We start from the raw sequence: 16,815 nt of genomic DNA on the forward strand, positions 1-16,815 counted from the left end.
ACCGACCTACACAGCTGTTCTCCATTTCCCTCATCTTCTCCCTGGTGTTTATACCAGCCCTTTTTCTTTGCTCATGTCTCTGTGGACGCCTGGTCCCACTACCTGTATGTAGTTACCTGTTGTCTGTACCTGCCTGCCCGTCCATCTGTCTGTCTTTAAGCCTGGTCCTCACCACTACTACATTAAAGGTCCTTCATTGCACCAGTCTGCCTGTGTCTGCGCTGCCCAGCGTCTGCTTTCACCATTACCTGTGGACATTTTTGTCAAATATTAGCATGAAAAACTCAATGAAACTGGCAACAAAAAGTTTGAAATTAAAGAAATGTGGATGCCACAGTTATGCACCAAAAAGGAACAGGTGACACTCAGTCAATCTTATAACTTTTCATAACTTTCTTTTTTTGTTGAAGTTTAAGCAAAGAAGTCTTTGTAAATACCCAAAGATCATGAATAAGGTACACGTGACAGCTGATAATAGCAATTTGGTACGTTTTTAAAGGACTTTTTTTTTTTTTTCCAATTAAAGCTTATTCTGTGTTTTAAACAGACATCTGCCTTGTGAATGCTGAGTTTCTTAGTGTTCCAGCAAAGCCCTTACTCTTTTGTATTTAAGGGTGTATTCTTAGGCATCAGATCAAGTCTTAATTTGTGGTTTATAAAAGGCAAGTGCACCAGAAATGTCAGCCACTCTAGACTGTAGAAATTATGATAAAAATACATAAACAGTCTAAAAATCACAAGTGTTCAAAAAAAAAAAAAAAAAGTCTGAATCAACTACAAGACAAAAAAGTACCGAACAGCTTTTGTGTTTTTTCCACAACTGCAAGTATTTTGAAAGTTATGGTGGCGGAATGATTAAAACTAAATATAAAAGGAAACAATCTCACGTTTTTTCTATGTAAACTACTCATAATCAGAGTAAGCCTCCTGGGCAGTTCTAAGTGACATTTCCTACATGTGTTAATGTGAAATCTTGTTATTTTAACTAATTAATCATCCAGAATATTTTCCTGCCCTTTCCAACAGGCAGTAATTGCAACTGGATGGACACATGAAGCTGAGGTCAGGAAAAACAAAACGCTTGTTATATTTGATAGTTCATAGAAGATTGATATTAAATTCAGTGTTTTGTGTAGAAATAATAAAAATCCAATAAGGCACTGCGCTTAAGGCAAACATGATTTTTCTAGCAAATAACAGGGCTGATGTTGTTTTTGTTTGTTTGGTTTTTTTTTTTTTTGCTTGTTTGATGGTCCTCATTAAATCTATTTTACACTTTTTCTGTAATGTGCCTTTCTAATGTTCTGAAATCACTATAATTGCTGTTATGCCTGACGCTACAGTTTGACACATTGAGTGATATTGTTTTTGTCTGTGTCAGTGTTTTTGAGGAATTAACAGATACCAGTGATTTGAAGATCGATGATTTGATCAGAATAAAATGGCAGAGTAAATGTGAAATAAAACAAGTTACCATCCAGCACTGTTAAGCAAATATCAGTTGGTCAGTTGGTTTATCAAGATACAGATGCAACAAAGATAATGTGATGAAATGAGTCCTCTTCAAACTGAAACAGTAAGGGAATAGTTGAGGAAGGTCTCATCATAGCTTCTGTTTTTGTCTGCTACTGTTTTCTATTGTCTGTCCCATAATCTTCCTAAGACTCTTTACTGAGTGTAAAACCAACACAAATAAAACAAACAACTGTACTGAAGTCAGTTTAAGCTCACCCTTTTCTTTCTGAGTTCACTTCAATTGAAACTTGAACAATGTGAGAAATAATTGCCCTCTCCACGGTGCACACTCTTCCCTCCTCATCTTGAGGAGATGGGAGCCTTCTCGAATGTCGGAGGAAGACGAGAGGTAATTAACAAAGATGGTGGAGGCTGGGGACAAACACCTCTTGAATAGCCAATGAACATCAAGCCTGACATCTTAGGTGAGCTGGGTGTGATTCTCAGAGAGGGGCTCTGCATGTAATTGGAGCTGAGAGGGTCACAGAGTAGCACTGCAGTGTTGGAGTACTTCAAGATCTGATTTTACTTTCTGCCCCCTCCTGTGGAAAAATGTTAAAGCTCTTTTTAAGATCGCAGTGTTCAGATTTGTCACGCATGTCTTTCAGTCTCCCAGGTTTTTTTTTCTTTTTTTAATAATTGTGCAGATACATGTATGGAACAATCGTGTAAACGGACTTTAAATTCACCCATATGCAGCGCTGGTGTCTTCATTCCTTTGTTTTTTTTTCTGTGATTTTCGAGGTTAACAGTCATCAGACATTGATAATTTCCATAGATATTGAAAATGAGTATTCCACTTAACTTACACGCAGCCATGCAAACTCCAATTGACTATGATTTAAGAGGTTGGCATCTCGATATTTGTGCATGTGCAAAAACCTATTGATATCCAAGTGTTTAAAAATGGATGCATTTCTCCTTCTGTCCAGAAATGTGAGTTGTTTGTGTTTTTTCTTCTTTCATCTCTATCCCAGCCTTGCAAACTGTTGTTTAGTTGGTTTGTGTAAAACGCACAGAGCTGACTGTAAAGAGGCTGTGTGTAACAAACATTGCACTGTGCACATGTCCAAGGACTGATACTAAAACCTGAATAATATCAGCAGATGTCACGTCTTATCAGAAAATGCTGAAGAATGAAGAAGAAGAATTCAGATCCTTTTTAATACATTCGTTCAAAATCAGCAACTGTTCTCCAGTTAACTTTGTTTTGATGTCGTAAAATGCATCATGTTTTAGAGGTTTATGTGCTTTCAGTGTAAAATCGTAATCGTAGCATTGCAAGTGGCACAGAAGACAACGGCAGTGACACTTCAGTTGTTGCCTCTGTTGCTATTTTCAGTGCATTTCTGTATTTGAGGTGTGTTTTGTCTGTTCGGTTGTGTTGTGAGTATTTGCAGCACATGTGTTGTCATATTGATAAAGATGGTTTTTGAATTTGCTCATGTTTTGTCTGTTTGCATGTGTGTTTTTTTTTTTTTTTTGTTTGTTTGTTTTTTTTAAGTCCCCAAGAAGTACAATGCCTTTGCAGTGCTACAAAAGTTAATTGAAGAAGTGTGTAGCATTACAAACATCACTGAGAGGGAGGAAGTATTCAGAAACCTTTGAAGTATTTGAAGTACAAGTGGAAATACTGTCGTGCAGTTCAGCCGTGCAGTCAGGAGAAAACGAGATGATAGACTTAGGTCCCCACAGTAAAAACATTAACTAATATATGATGTCATACTGACACTAAGCCTGAAGCTACTGCAGCCTCCTTCTGAACTTCACAGCAGAACTCAATTGAGCATGGCCTTCACTAACCCAGTTAAGAACTCGTGCTACTGTTTAAAAACAAAAAAAGAAATCAATCTAAGAGCATCATTTCTGATATATCACAGTGATGAGGCCAGAATCAGGCTCCCAGAAGCATGATGCATCCTGTCATCATCCAATGCAAAGGCCGATTCTTATTTTCCTGTAAGGTGAACTGCACTTGATATGAGAGGCCGTGATTTTGAAACAATTCAATGCAATTTCCTACAAAGCAGAGTGACCTGGCTTTTGAATTTAGTGCGAGGAGAATTTGCTGCAGGCTATTCATTTCCTGTACTTCTTTTGACTTGCAGACATGATGTCCTTTTGACACATCTGCACCCCCCCCCCCCCCTTCCTGCAATCTGCAGCTCTCTGTATTAAATGTATTCATTTGTGACATTTGTCAGAAAATGACAACTGTCTTTCATTAATTCATTTTTCATCTACTAATTTCCCTTGTTCCCTGGCTGTTTTCCAGCAGAGTGATACTGGGTGACAAAGTCATTTTGCTAAGTGAGAGTAATTTCAGCCGACTTTAAAAATGACATGTGGTCTTCATTTTGTCCCACATCATTCTTGTCTTGTGTTATTGAAAGACAGCGTGGTTTGAAATGGATGTGGCAACAGCTTAAATGAGCATCTGTGGAGTTTGATCACTGTAAAAAGTAATAAAGTGGAAAGCATTTCACTCCAATAATAATTTAGCGATAAAATAACAACATGAGAATGAATACTGGAGTATCTGAATGATTTATTTGCTGTGGTTCTATTTTTGTCTTCAGGACTTTATGCTATTTAACACACAGGTTATAGAGACACTTGGAGCTGTCTAATAGAAATATTAATTAGGCTCCTTGTAGCCTTATAAAAAATAACTGGATGTCCTTAAAGTAGTCTGAACTGCACAGCTGAAGAGTCTGGCCAAGAAAGACACTACTTAAATATGAGTTTTATCTATTCCTGAAACTTGGACTATGCTGCTGAAGAGCTGTAGTTTTGATATATTTTTATCATCATTTAGTTCAGCTGTTGTCAAATGTTGTCAGAGGTGTATGTGAGATTTTTTTTCCCCAATTTAACCCATTAAAGGTGAACACACATGAATAGTCAAACAGTAAATATCAGTCTGTCTGATTTGCTCCGACAGTTTTTAAACTGACTTCAAAAGGCGTTTTCTGCTTCATATTTACACTTTAACAGTGAAAAGTTGCCTGTCACAGATTCCTCTTTAGAGAACTTTTTTAGAGCCTGTTATGTGATGTCGATCTGTGACACGGAGCGGCGTGATCTGAGGGAAGCGGAGGTGTGTAGGTATCGTGCCAAATGCACAAGAAATGTGTACAGTATGTCGACCGGGGGGGCATCAGTTTCACAGTGACTGCTGTGCTAGTTTAAGACCACCAAGTGCAAGGTGAAAGTCACTCTGGGGTCTGCTGTGGTCATGTTCTGTCGCGGTCCACTGTGGTAGAGAAGAGGAGGCAGTCGCAGACCCAGTGAAGTTACAGGAAGCTCCAAAAAACTGTCAGCTCCTAACATCACTGAGGCAAACACATCTCATGCCAACCCAGAGCTTTTCCTCGCTCTTTGCTGGGAGCGTAGATTGATTCACAGGCAGCCTTGAGGGCTTTTGCTCAGTTTTCTTTTTTCTGCAATTGGGGCATAAATAAATCGTTTGACAACAATATGCTGTGTTGAGCATCAGTATTGGACCTCACCAACTCTCCATTACATCACACAGTGTTAGATTCATTTGGCAGGTTCCTGAAACTTACACACACACTGGGAGCAATTTGGTGTTTAGTGTCATGCACAAGGAAACTTTGGCCCTGTAGGCAGAGGCAGACCCCCCTCAGCCCGCCCTGCAGACTCCAGGCTCCAAAACCAGAATGTGAAGAAGAAGTACAAGTTGCAGTGCTACAAAAGTTCATTGAGGTAGTGTGTAACATTAAAAACTTCACTTTGATCAAATGGACATCTCTGTTTATGTAGTCTGTTAGCTTGTAACTGGCAGTGGCTGACATAGTGTTTGTGGTTGTGCTAATGCTAACTCTTGCTCTCTATACTGACAAGGTTTCAGGTTTATTTAGCCCCGCCCCTGTCACCACATGTTGACAGGATTGGTTCCTTAGGTTATATGACGTATGAATCCCTGGCTGTCTAAATCGGTTTTTAACATTTTAGGGTCTTTCAGCTTGTTTTGGTTTTACAGCCAGGGTGTTTTCAGCCGCAGCAGGGAGATGTTTTCAGAGAAAAAGCTCTAAAAGCAAACCTGCTCAGCGGTAAACAGCTGACAGAAACAGAGAGCTTGCCACAAACACAACTCCAAATGAATGCTGATGTTGCTCTGCTTCTGCTGGATGTGCTTACAGTTCATCATATAGTACATGTCAGTACAGTGGTTACAACCTGTTTCCGCTTCCTCCGAGTGGCCGAAAAACATTTTCTAATCCTTTGCTCCCAGGAGAACAAGCAGCACAACACTTGACATGTTGACTTTTAAACTTGTGTCCTACACAAACAAGTTAAAAGTAGAAAAGAAATAGGAATGTCCTGACAAGCAATACAAGCCAACATAAGTGGAGCAGAACTGAATTTTCACTGATGCAATCTTTTGCCAGTGTTAACTTTTCATTTTAGACATAAATGGGGGGAAAACTGGTCTCAGTCTGCTGCATTGTTTTCTCTCTTGCTGTTCATCACACCACTGATCAGATTTAGAGGAAACAAAGGGGAATAATGGAGTTCCCCAGTACATTATACCATATTTAAAATCACAGATTAGCCTGTAGGGAGCCACTGCAGAGTTTCCTCAGAGCTCTTATGGGAATTGGGAGATAAAATGTTTATGGCTGCTGTTATCATCACCACAGTCTATGGTACTATACAGTATAAAATAACAAACTTATAATACATTCGAAACAGCTGCCTTCCTGTACTTTTTTTTTCTTTTTTATTGATCTCATATATAACAATAGCAATAAAACTGAAAAGCTAAAAACAAGATGTAAGATTCATGTCAGCCCTGACAGACTCGGATGACATGAAATATTTGAAATATGTTTCCAGTTTTTTGTTTTTTTAAATTCCCAGAAGACCTCATTTCAAGTGTTGTTGTAATATTTAATTATATATGTAATCAATATACTTATCCTCTCATCTGACCACAAATAAATTCATGTGACTCTATGCTTGAGGGCAGCTATAAAGGAATTAAAATAATGAAACTTCTGTCCTGCTTGGCCCAAATTCTTATTATCAATTGATCACAGTGTCTGAGAAACCTCTCCGAACACGTGGGGTGAAATTAAATTGAGCTTCTCTCTGCAAGAGAAAAGACAACTGAAACCGGTTGGCTAATTTTGGAGTTGGCTTGGATCAAGATTGCCCATTTGATCCATGGCAAGGTTTCAAAACAGCTTATCTCCAGAGCCATTGTAATTTCCAGAGCTTTGATGACTGGAATTGGGAGGACACAGACTGCTACTAAGGCCTGATTTCTGCCTCAAACTCACTTGAGACCAACTTAGACTTTCACCTGTTCTGAATGCTCATTTGGTTCCTGGTTCTTTTCACTGTGCAGCCTTATCTGGAGGTGACTGGCTCATCAGACAGACTCGCCGTTTAGGGAGCGACTTCATTAGCATTAATTTACCCTATTTATCTACTCACAGTTCTGGTTTCTATTCTTCTTATTGCTGCACTGTAGCTGAATACACGTGAGAACCTGATGGTCAGCCTCCTCCAAAGAGGCTGGAGCAAAACCACTAAAGGGGCAGCCCTGTGTTACTGCACTGGAACAAAACAAGGCCCTAACCCTAAACCCAAACCAAAACAATAAAGTGAATAAAAACTGTCAGTTATTTTATGTTTAGCTTTTGTATTTATGTGATTTCTTGTAATGTCTATCACTGGCATTCATCTTACAGCATATACGTCTACACACTCATAATATAATCATATAATCATGCTGCACTATGCTATCATGCATCTCCTTCTATGGAGATAAATGTTATGGTTTTTTTTTTGTTCTTTTTTGTGAAGCGAGTTCAAGAAAAGCTCACTAAGACCATAATTACGAGCAACAGGGACCGGGAAAAAAAACACACTCCAGCCACTCAGAGATATTGTCAGCAGGACTGCAAAGCCTCAATTACAGGCAGTTACATGTAAATAAGATCCAGAAGTAACACCAATACAATTAATTCAGCATTCACATAGTTTGGGTTCACTTGTAAACAAACTGCTCCAAATATGTAAAGACAAGTCACTCATTCAGGCCATTCACTCCAAAATCACTGAGCCAGCATGAGGTCAGCTCACAGTAGCACCAACACAGTAATGGAAAACTTTCCAAGACAAGTAGTTGTTTCCAGCCAGTGCCCAAACACGAATGCTGGGTCAGAACAACCTGTCAGTGCCGGGGGTCTATTTTTAATTTTTTTTTTTTTTTTGAGTGTGACAGGGCCAGCAGTGTTGGAATTATAAAGTTGTGTTCTCCTGTTAGTCCCATTCTGCCAAGATTGCATGAATGAAGCATAGATATTTGCAAGGAGGCTGTTTTCTGGTATGACTGCGCTCTTCAGCTTTTAATGCTAACACCTCCAAGAAGTGTCGAGTGTCACGGCGAGTAGCTTAACCCAACAAAGGAGAAGCAGCTGAAGTGTGAACATAGCATTTTATATTTAAAAGAAAAACTCAAGGTGGCAGATTGGTGACTAGGACTCCTGTCGTTGACTGTTAAATTTACCATATGAGCAACTATAGTACAGACTATTCACACCCCTGTGTTTTGTTGTCTCCTCTGTCTGTCGTCGTCGGCCTCTTGAGACTTGGCCGTTTTCTATTTGAGAATTTAAAGTCTTGAACTTGATCTTTTCTCTGCTGTGCACTGTGGTGTCTCTCTCTCCCTCACCCTGTGTCATGAAGTCATACCTTGTCAGAGTACCTTGACTCTCAGCGGGCCGCAAGATTCATCTGTTTTTAACTCACCAGTCCTTGTCGCCCCTTCTCTGCAGCCACCCGCCTCATGCTCGCTGGTTACCTGCTGCTGTTTGTCACGTCCACGCTCCACTGGTCCGTTTGTTTCATTACACCCCTCAGCCATGTTGAGACCCCTAGCTGCCCAATCCCAAATCCTCACTTTAATACCTTTTTTTTTTTTTTTTTTTTTTTTTAAGTTTTGGCAACCAGGCTTCATTATTTTTCTCTTTTTGCATCTTCTGTTGCTTTTGTGCAGTTACGTCACCGCTCCTCACACTGTGGAAAGGTGTTACAGGTTTTGTGTGATCCCTAACACTGAGGCAGGGAAATATCACAGACATTGTCCAAGATAATAATCCCCTCTGCTAACTGAATTTAACACTCCTAATTGCACTCACAGAATAATGTAGCTTAATGGGCACTGGCACAAATGCTAACAAGGCTTTAATGCTAGCCTGGTCTGCTTCTGACAGTGAGCTGGGAGGTGATTTATTCTCTCAGTGCAGGTTTTTTTCTCTATTTTAGTGCCTGTTGATTATGGTATATCATTCACATGAAAAGGGAAAATGACATAGAAGCCATTTGTCTTATAATAGCATCTTCCTATATGCTTGGATAATGGACAGCCTGAACAATTGGGCTTCAAAGGAGATGGGTAATAGGCTTGGTTGTGGTTGCCCTGGAGACCTTTAACTCAGAGATTATTCAGCATCGTGGAGGTTTTTTATTGTTTAAAGGCGTCAGATAACCAGGTATCACCTCTGCTACATACGAGCCTGAAGGGAAAGGTTGTCTACTTCTAGTTGAGTAATGAATCGTCATATTTATGTTTCGTTTTTGTGCAGAGTAAAGAAGCAAGATTTAGAGTTTTAGAAGTGCTGGCAGGAGGGTTTTATTATCTTAGGACAGAGCCAGGCTAGGTGGCTGGCTGCAGCTTCATATTTTGCCAAATTTCCCCAAACATTGCCTTCAGTACAGCTCTTGTTTGTTCCTCTCCCCAGAAGGTCGTTTAACAACACTTAATCTGCTCTGAAGCTATTTCCAGCGTCCTTAAAGACTCATTTAACCCTCTGGATGACAAAATATTCTGTCTGTTGGATTTCTAAACTGTTTTTCCAAGTTCCTTCTGTATTTGCACAACCAGGTTGAAAATAACATGTCTTTGCTCTTTTTGTAAAAGTAAAATACTGATACATTATTTAGTATGACAATATAAATCATATATATCAACGTGATTAGAATATTATACAGTTTTTATTTCGGTCATGTTGGTCAAAAGGAGATTTTCAGAGCCGTGGGGAGCGTTAGCTGTCTAGCTAGGCTTCAACCAGAGCTTCTAATATAGCTGCTTATAGCACAAAATACAAAATGCTAAGTAAAGACCAAGACACTATTGTGTGAATCTCTGAAATGTAAAAGTAGCAGCTATCATATGTGAAAGCAGCAGTATCCTCTGAGATTTGTCACCATTTTAAACCCTTTTTCCCCTCACAGAAGCCGTGCAGGCCTTCAGTACCTGCAGCAGCATGGTACGTCTACAGGTGCCTTTTGAAACCCAGGCCACGTAATGAGCGGTTACACAACACAGTGGGACTGGGGTAGCATGGCAGCTTGAGATGTATTTATTTCATACAACAATTGTAGTGGGAGGTTAATGCTGTTGTCCTTTCTCTCTGTTTGGGGGAAATCAACCAGCTTTGTTTCTGTAGAGATATACACCATCTTGAAACAACTAATTTCAGTAGAAACATGGTTATTACCTTCAGCCTTTTTAGATCTGTCAGAACCAGATTCCATTGATGAAATCCTGAAGAAATTTAAAAAATGATGAATTTATTTCATTTTTTTTTCCTTAAAAAAGATGCTCATCTAGGAATAAAAGCCAGACGCAACACTCCAAAGCAAATTTAACTAGAAGTCATAAGCTGGAGAATGCAGGAAGTAGCAATCATAAACTCTTATGAACACGAGAGGAAGTCAGATTGTATAAATCTGATCTGCAACAACCGAAAATTGGCACTCAGCAGCGCAACAAGGGAAGATTTCTTTTGTTGCGTTGCTAAAAGGTAATTTCAGTGAAATAAACTGGGATCTGTTATTGTTGAAAGAGGGCACCATTAAATCCTTTCAATCATATCATCTTGCAGTCCTGTCAACTATGTAGAAAATAATGGTTTTTATAGGCTACACTAAATTGTTCCCTGCCAAGTAAGCTTTGAAATCTCTTCCCTCACATGTAGGTTGAAAGAGGGTGAATTTTTAAAAAGTGCAACGCCAGCTGCCTTTATTCAGGTAATTAATGCTTTCACTTTTTGCTGATGAGCTCCCTCGGTCACACGCGGGGAGGCCATTGTGAGACAGAGCGCTCTGTGCACAAAAACAAAACATGCTGCCAGTTACATTAGTACATTAGTCTCTCCTTGAATCAGTTACCAAATGAGATCCTGGTCCTGAAAAGCCTCAATATGCAATGTTGTCATTACTGCAAGATGACTGTGAAAGTTTGGGTAAATGGCCAGAAAAATGCTTTCACATTTGCTTGACATCTTGTAACAGTAATAAAAGCCAAATAAAGTTTTGAAGTTTGCTCAAAACACCATGAACCAGATCAACAGTAGACCTGAGACCACTGCTGTCACTGAGATCCACTTTTTTTTTGAAAGGTTGGAGCAGATAAAACCAGCAATAAAGTATAGATCAGGGGGTTTCAGTGTCTAACAGTGTGCCCCTGTCCTGGACAAAATTGAACAACCCAACCCATGACATTGTGAGGCTCAATAAAGTAAAGTACAACATGAAAAAAGTTTATATTCATAGACAAAATCCATATAATCTCACTATGGATTCAATGAGTTGTGTTGCAGGATGCAGCTTTTTTTAGCCTTTTATTTATTTACAAATTAGCACCGCTGTAAGTTCCTCAAATTTGCCATTAGCAGTTCCTGCTTCTGATCTACCCATGAATATACAGAGAACTGTCACTGGCTACTCTGATACAGCAGAAAACTTAAAAACATGATCATTCTCAGGCAAGTTTGGGAACTGTAAGGAGCATGTTTTTTCTCTGTGTTTTAAGTGCATTTATGGATGTTTATTCATAATGGACACATCACACTGAATCTAAAAATATGTGTTTCATGTCTGAGGGCAGAACCGCCTGAGGTAGGTTTTTTTTTTTTTTGGACACAAATTGCAAAGAGGTTTAAAGTATCACTTCATTGTCTCTGTCTGCTGCTGCTCCAACCGCTGAACTTCCAGCTGGTTTTAGATGCACCTGTCTCTTTCAGCTCACACAGCATCTTCGCCTTTTGTCTCTCCCTCCTGTCTGTAAAACCATAGGCAAGGCCAGTTTATTTATATAAGACCATTCAGACACAATTCAAAGTGCTTTACAGAGGCGTGGAAATACATAAAATATAAGAAGACAGTCATTGGAGAAGAGAATTCACTTTCGAAGGTCCTTGATCCCCTATTATTATCACATCACAAATATGCTTATATAACGTTTTCAGCCTGAAACTTTTATTGAAGCACTAAAGTCCAATTTAATATTCATACGGTCCTGGTTGAAATTATTAGCAAGCCTGAATTTGAAGTCCAAAATTCAGAATACCTTCAGAAAGAAATGCGAATGAACCAATTTTGTATAACCAGAATATTAAAAAAATGATCCAAGGTTACAGAACAAAAGGAAAAAAAAACTTGCATAATACTTAAATGATACAAACACAAAATGCACCCTGGACACAATTATCAGCCTTCACTAATATTTGGTTTCTGTCCATCTTTTCCTTTTCCATCCCATCCCATTGGGTCATCCTGCTGAAAGACCCAAGACCTTCGCCTCAAACTCGGTCTTCAGACACTGGGTAACTAACATTTTGACCTTAAAATGCTTTGGTAAAATGTTCTAACCACTTCAATCCTTTCCTAACGTCTCTCACTGAGCTCTGGAAGCATTGTTACAGTGTACAGTACGGAACTGTTGAATGATGAGACCACAATTTGCTGTGATACTAGCTAGTATCTGACTTCACTATTGGTTTTATTGAAGCAGCTGTGGGAGCACAGCCGAAGACGAACTACCTGCTCTGCCGAAGAGCTCTGGAGTCAGGGAGTCTGCTTGGACAGAGAAAATAAGAGGAGTGACAGAGGATTAAATTTAAGACCAGGTAGAAGCTGCTGCTCTGCACTTGTCGCATATTCCCTCAGTTTAAAATGTACCTTGGCTACAGCACTGCCTGAGACGATAAAGGCATAACAAGTTCTGTCTGGTCGAGCATAGTTCTTTCTTTTAAAAAAAAAGAAAAAAAGAAAAGCAGTGATGGAGGAATAGGATGTGATAATACAAGCAAAGCAGGGTGTCTGATTTAAAACAATGGGCGCCGCAGCAGCCGTGGCATGATAAACTCTCAATCGATTGTGACACGATTATGCTGTTTATTTGCATTTAGATAGTTTTATCTGCTTCACGAAGTTGATTCTGACGCGTTCGGCTTGTCTTCCCAATAAGAACATTAGAGGACATTTCCACATCTCGTGAAAGAGTAAGATAAGGATTTTATGCAGAATTATGCAAAGATATAGCAGGTACTGTAGGATTACCATACAAGTGTGTGGCGCTCGATGCAAATGAAAACCCAACTCTGAGGCATCAGCAGCCATTAGAGGTGAGCTCTTAACAAGATAACATGCTCTCACTCAGATCAATGCTTCAAAGATACTGACGTTGCTCGCTACTAACAACTAGCCCTGTCTGCTCCAGAGCTGCTAAACAACACTTCCTGCTGAGGCAGCCGCAGAGGGCTAAGTGATATGATCACGCAAAAACATCAGCCATATGATCTCCCTGAAAAACAAGCCCATTTATCTGCCTCCTTCTACTCCTCCTCACCTCGGGGTATGTCCCTCTCTCCCCTCTCTTCTGCCTCATTAATGATGTCAAAGTATGGATAACAGTGTGATTATTCCTGCCTGGCCGGACTGCTCTTTAGCGCCTGGATGTGTCATATCTTAAATGACTCTTGATTGCGGGGATTTAGCCTGAAGGGAACTAAAAGCACATCGCCCGTGTGGTTTTTTATTATCATGTCAGAGAAGAGGGAGGAAGAAAGGCCCTGTACTATTCATCAGGGGCATTCAGACAAAGCACATTTAACCACAAAAGAGGGGAGAGAGGAGCCTGGCAAATAAGGATGGGGTAAAAATTTCTCCTGGCTTGACAGGCTTAAGTAGCCTATTACATGATGGTGATGCTTTCATCTATTACTTCAAGGAGGCAGAGAAGATAATCACCACTGTTATTCCCCATTTGATGTGCCCCAAGCCACCTATTACCCGGTGGCCTGCAGCACTGCTGAATACAGAGAGAGGAAGCAAAATCTTCACTCGATGAGGAGGGAGGGGAGCGGGTTTAATCCAAAGCAAAGAAAAAGACAAATATGTTTGTTGTCTGTGAGGATCTTTGTCATGAGAATCTCCTCCTGTGCAAAATACAATATTAAAAATGACAACAAGAGCTCTCCCAAACACCTCCGGACTGCCTCATCATCTTCCATCAGGACTTATTCACCTGTATAGATGTTAATTAGGTTAACGAGAGTGGGGGCTGTCCTCGGCGTCGTCCAGCTACGCTGCTCGTCCTCTATCTCCCGCTCCAGTCTCGTTCCAAAGACATTGAGATATGAGAGAAGGATCATTTATTGGGTCATTAGTTCTACTAATCAGCTCTCTAATTACAGGCCATTACAGTTGGGTGTCTGATGTATCTCCTCGCCCCAGGACCTTGGACATGATGCACTCTGACACTTTGTCTCCCACAAACAAGCAGCTGCCCTGTGGCTGAACATCAGAGGCGTTAACCTCTGGACGAGGTCTGTTTTCAGACAAATGAATCTCAGAGTGCGCTCATGCCAACCATGTTTGGAGTGCTTTTTGTTTTTGCTTTGTTTTCTTTTTTTATTGAAAGGGTCCATTGGATCAATTGAGAGCTTTCAATTCAAACTTTGAACTAAAATAACCAGAGTAGATGTCTGAAAATGGGGAACTGTAGGAGTGTTCACTGGGAAAAAAAGAACACAGTGGTGTGCAGGTGGGCAAAGTGCAGAAAAGGCCTTTAGGACCTGGTTTAAAGTGGTATGTTGTGTTCTTTCCCATTTACTACATACAAAGGACTTGCTGAAGTAAAACATAAAAAATCAAATCTTATCAAAATATAAAGCCTACTTAGACTCAAAACCTCATAAGTGGACCTTGAGTTGAGATTTGCGCTAACAATGGTGCAAACCATGCTTTGCAATTTTAAACTATGATTTCAAGCATCCATTAGTTTCTGTTCATCTCTATAAGGTATGAAAACCACTTAGTGGACATCTATCCATCCATTCTCCACTGCTTATTCGAGGTTGGGTCGCAGTGGCAGCTCAAGCAAAGTAGACCAGTTGTCCCTCTCCCCAGCAACGTTTTGCAGCTCTTCCTGGGAATCCCAAGGCGTTCCCAGGCCAGCTGAGATATATTCACTCCTCTGGCCCTGTAGGACAAAAAATCTACTCAAGCACTAACCATTACTTTTCGCTCGCACCTTATAAAATATGTGCACAGTGCTGCAAGAATATAAGACAATCCAAACTGCACAGCATTATGGGTATAAGAAGGTGAGACTTGACATCTAAAGATGTCAGGGCTGTCAGGACTCTGAGGGCTTTGGAACAACCCACCAGACTATCATCTTTTAAACCTCCTCTTAAAGGTGACTTTTATCCAAAGATTTTTTTTATCATCTTTAAGGGTATTCAATTTTAATTTCTTTCTTTACTGATTTCCAGACTGTATCCAGTGGTTCTAAATTACAACCACGCACACGTAGTAGAATAATACTTTGATCAATGAGGACTTTTTCATGACAGCAGATTTGGAGATTTGGGAGATGCCCGAGTGGAAGATCAACACACCTACTAATTGGTATGATTGTCAAAGTTTGGAAGTTATGCGAGGGAGTACAGATAAGTCCATCATACTTAACTGAAGTTACAAGGGGTGGAATTAATCGGATTCCTTTTGGCTGCCCCCTGCTGACAAAATCTCTAACCTGGTGGGGGTGACAGGTGATCAAAACTATAATAAAAGAGTTTCTTGGGAGTCTATTTCCAAACTTTCGCGCAGAAGTCCTGATTCACCTGGAACTTATAACAGCAAAAGTAAAAGTAAACTAAGTATAGGTGTGGTGACACTTCCCCTGCTCTAAATTCTGTACTGATTTTGTGCACCATAAGATATTAAGATTAAGATTGTTAATTTATTTCAAATTACATCATGGTTACAATTTTTGGATGTTCAAAAACGAGTTTCCAGAGCAAATAGCAGTGCTAGATGTACTGTAGCTCCCTGAAAACCTGAGTATGTTTATGTTAAAGTACCTATTTTTAAGTTTTGCTATTGCTACATAGCTAATGTTATCATTAACATTGTTAATTAACATGTTTACTTACCAGTCTAGAAGACACAGAAGTCCAGCATCAAACATCATTCCTTTACTGACCAACAGCTGTCTCCAGAGGTGGACAGCTTCTGTTTCTGTCATTTCTATTCTTCTAGCCCCAGTTAGCATGTTGTGTCACTTTCCAATACCGAGTCACTGTAGTATCCAGTCTGCCCTGAAGACGTAGCATTGTGCAGAGGGCATATTATAACCTCTTGTAAATGATAGCTGAAGCTCGTGGTAAGACGGGTAAGCTCTTAATGCTAACGTTGGCTATGTAGCTCCCTTAAGGGATGGTTAAAATTAGATGATTTAGTCCTCCACTTTGACTGAGATATCTCCTCAATTATTGGATGGATTCCCATAAAATTTCATACAGATGTCCACAATACACAGATGAAGTCTACTGACTTTGGTGATGCCCTGACTTTGCACTCTACACTGCCTCACAATCATCTTTCATTTAGTATTGTGGATGGTAACATGGATGTATTTTCCAATAAGGACATCATGGATTCCTTTTTTTTTTTTTTTTTTTTTTTAAATTTAAAGTTTTTAAAATAATATATTCAGTAAGTAAAGGTGAGGGATGTAAAGGTCAGATGTGCAACAACACTGAAATGTGTTACAAATGTATGATATGCTATTGTTCCTTTCTTTGACATAGCTCGTATAGTATCTCATGGAACTGGGAAAACAGTGGGGAGGTCATTTGCAGAGACAGATTGTCTGCCAGTTGGTTTTCTTCACTTCTTTCCCTCTATGGGGTCATACAGCAGATGTTGGTGCTTTCTATAAGGAATGTAGGAATAATAAGTGGGATGTTGTTGTTTACGTACACATGGGTCATGGTGAGTTCATACAAAACGTACAGACAGTCCATTAGATGTGCACACTGCAAACCTAAGTACACAGCACGCATCTCTTTTCACACAAGTCACTTTCATATGACGCTGCTGGACCCGTCTAAAGCCACTCTGTCATGTTCATATGTGCCAGAAAGAGACCAGATGGGTTCTCGGTGAACAGCTCTGACTCAGAGGCTG

The 16,815-nt window shown here is 39.9% G+C and overlaps 1 long non-coding RNA gene across 1 annotated transcript; it reads right to left on the reverse strand.

The window, feature by feature from the left end:
- Nucleotides 1-11,178: 11,178 nt before the first annotated feature.
- Nucleotides 11,179-16,261, reverse strand: LOC139625696 (uncharacterized). Its single transcript, XR_011691981.1, has 3 exons — nucleotides 15,780-16,261; nucleotides 13,865-14,821; nucleotides 11,179-11,617 (listed from the first exon to the last, which is right to left on the reverse strand). It is a non-coding gene; the product is annotated as an uncharacterized lncRNA (long non-coding RNA).
- Nucleotides 16,262-16,815: the final 554 nt, after the last annotated feature.

This window comes from Trachinotus anak, unplaced genomic scaffold (genome assembly GCF_046630095.1).
Source record: "Trachinotus anak isolate AG129_WGS33_773 ecotype Australia unplaced genomic scaffold, CSIRO_AGI_Tana_v1 ptg000009l, whole genome shotgun sequence".
In the NCBI taxonomy this organism is placed as follows: Eukaryota; Metazoa; Chordata; class Actinopteri; order Carangiformes; family Carangidae; genus Trachinotus; species Trachinotus anak.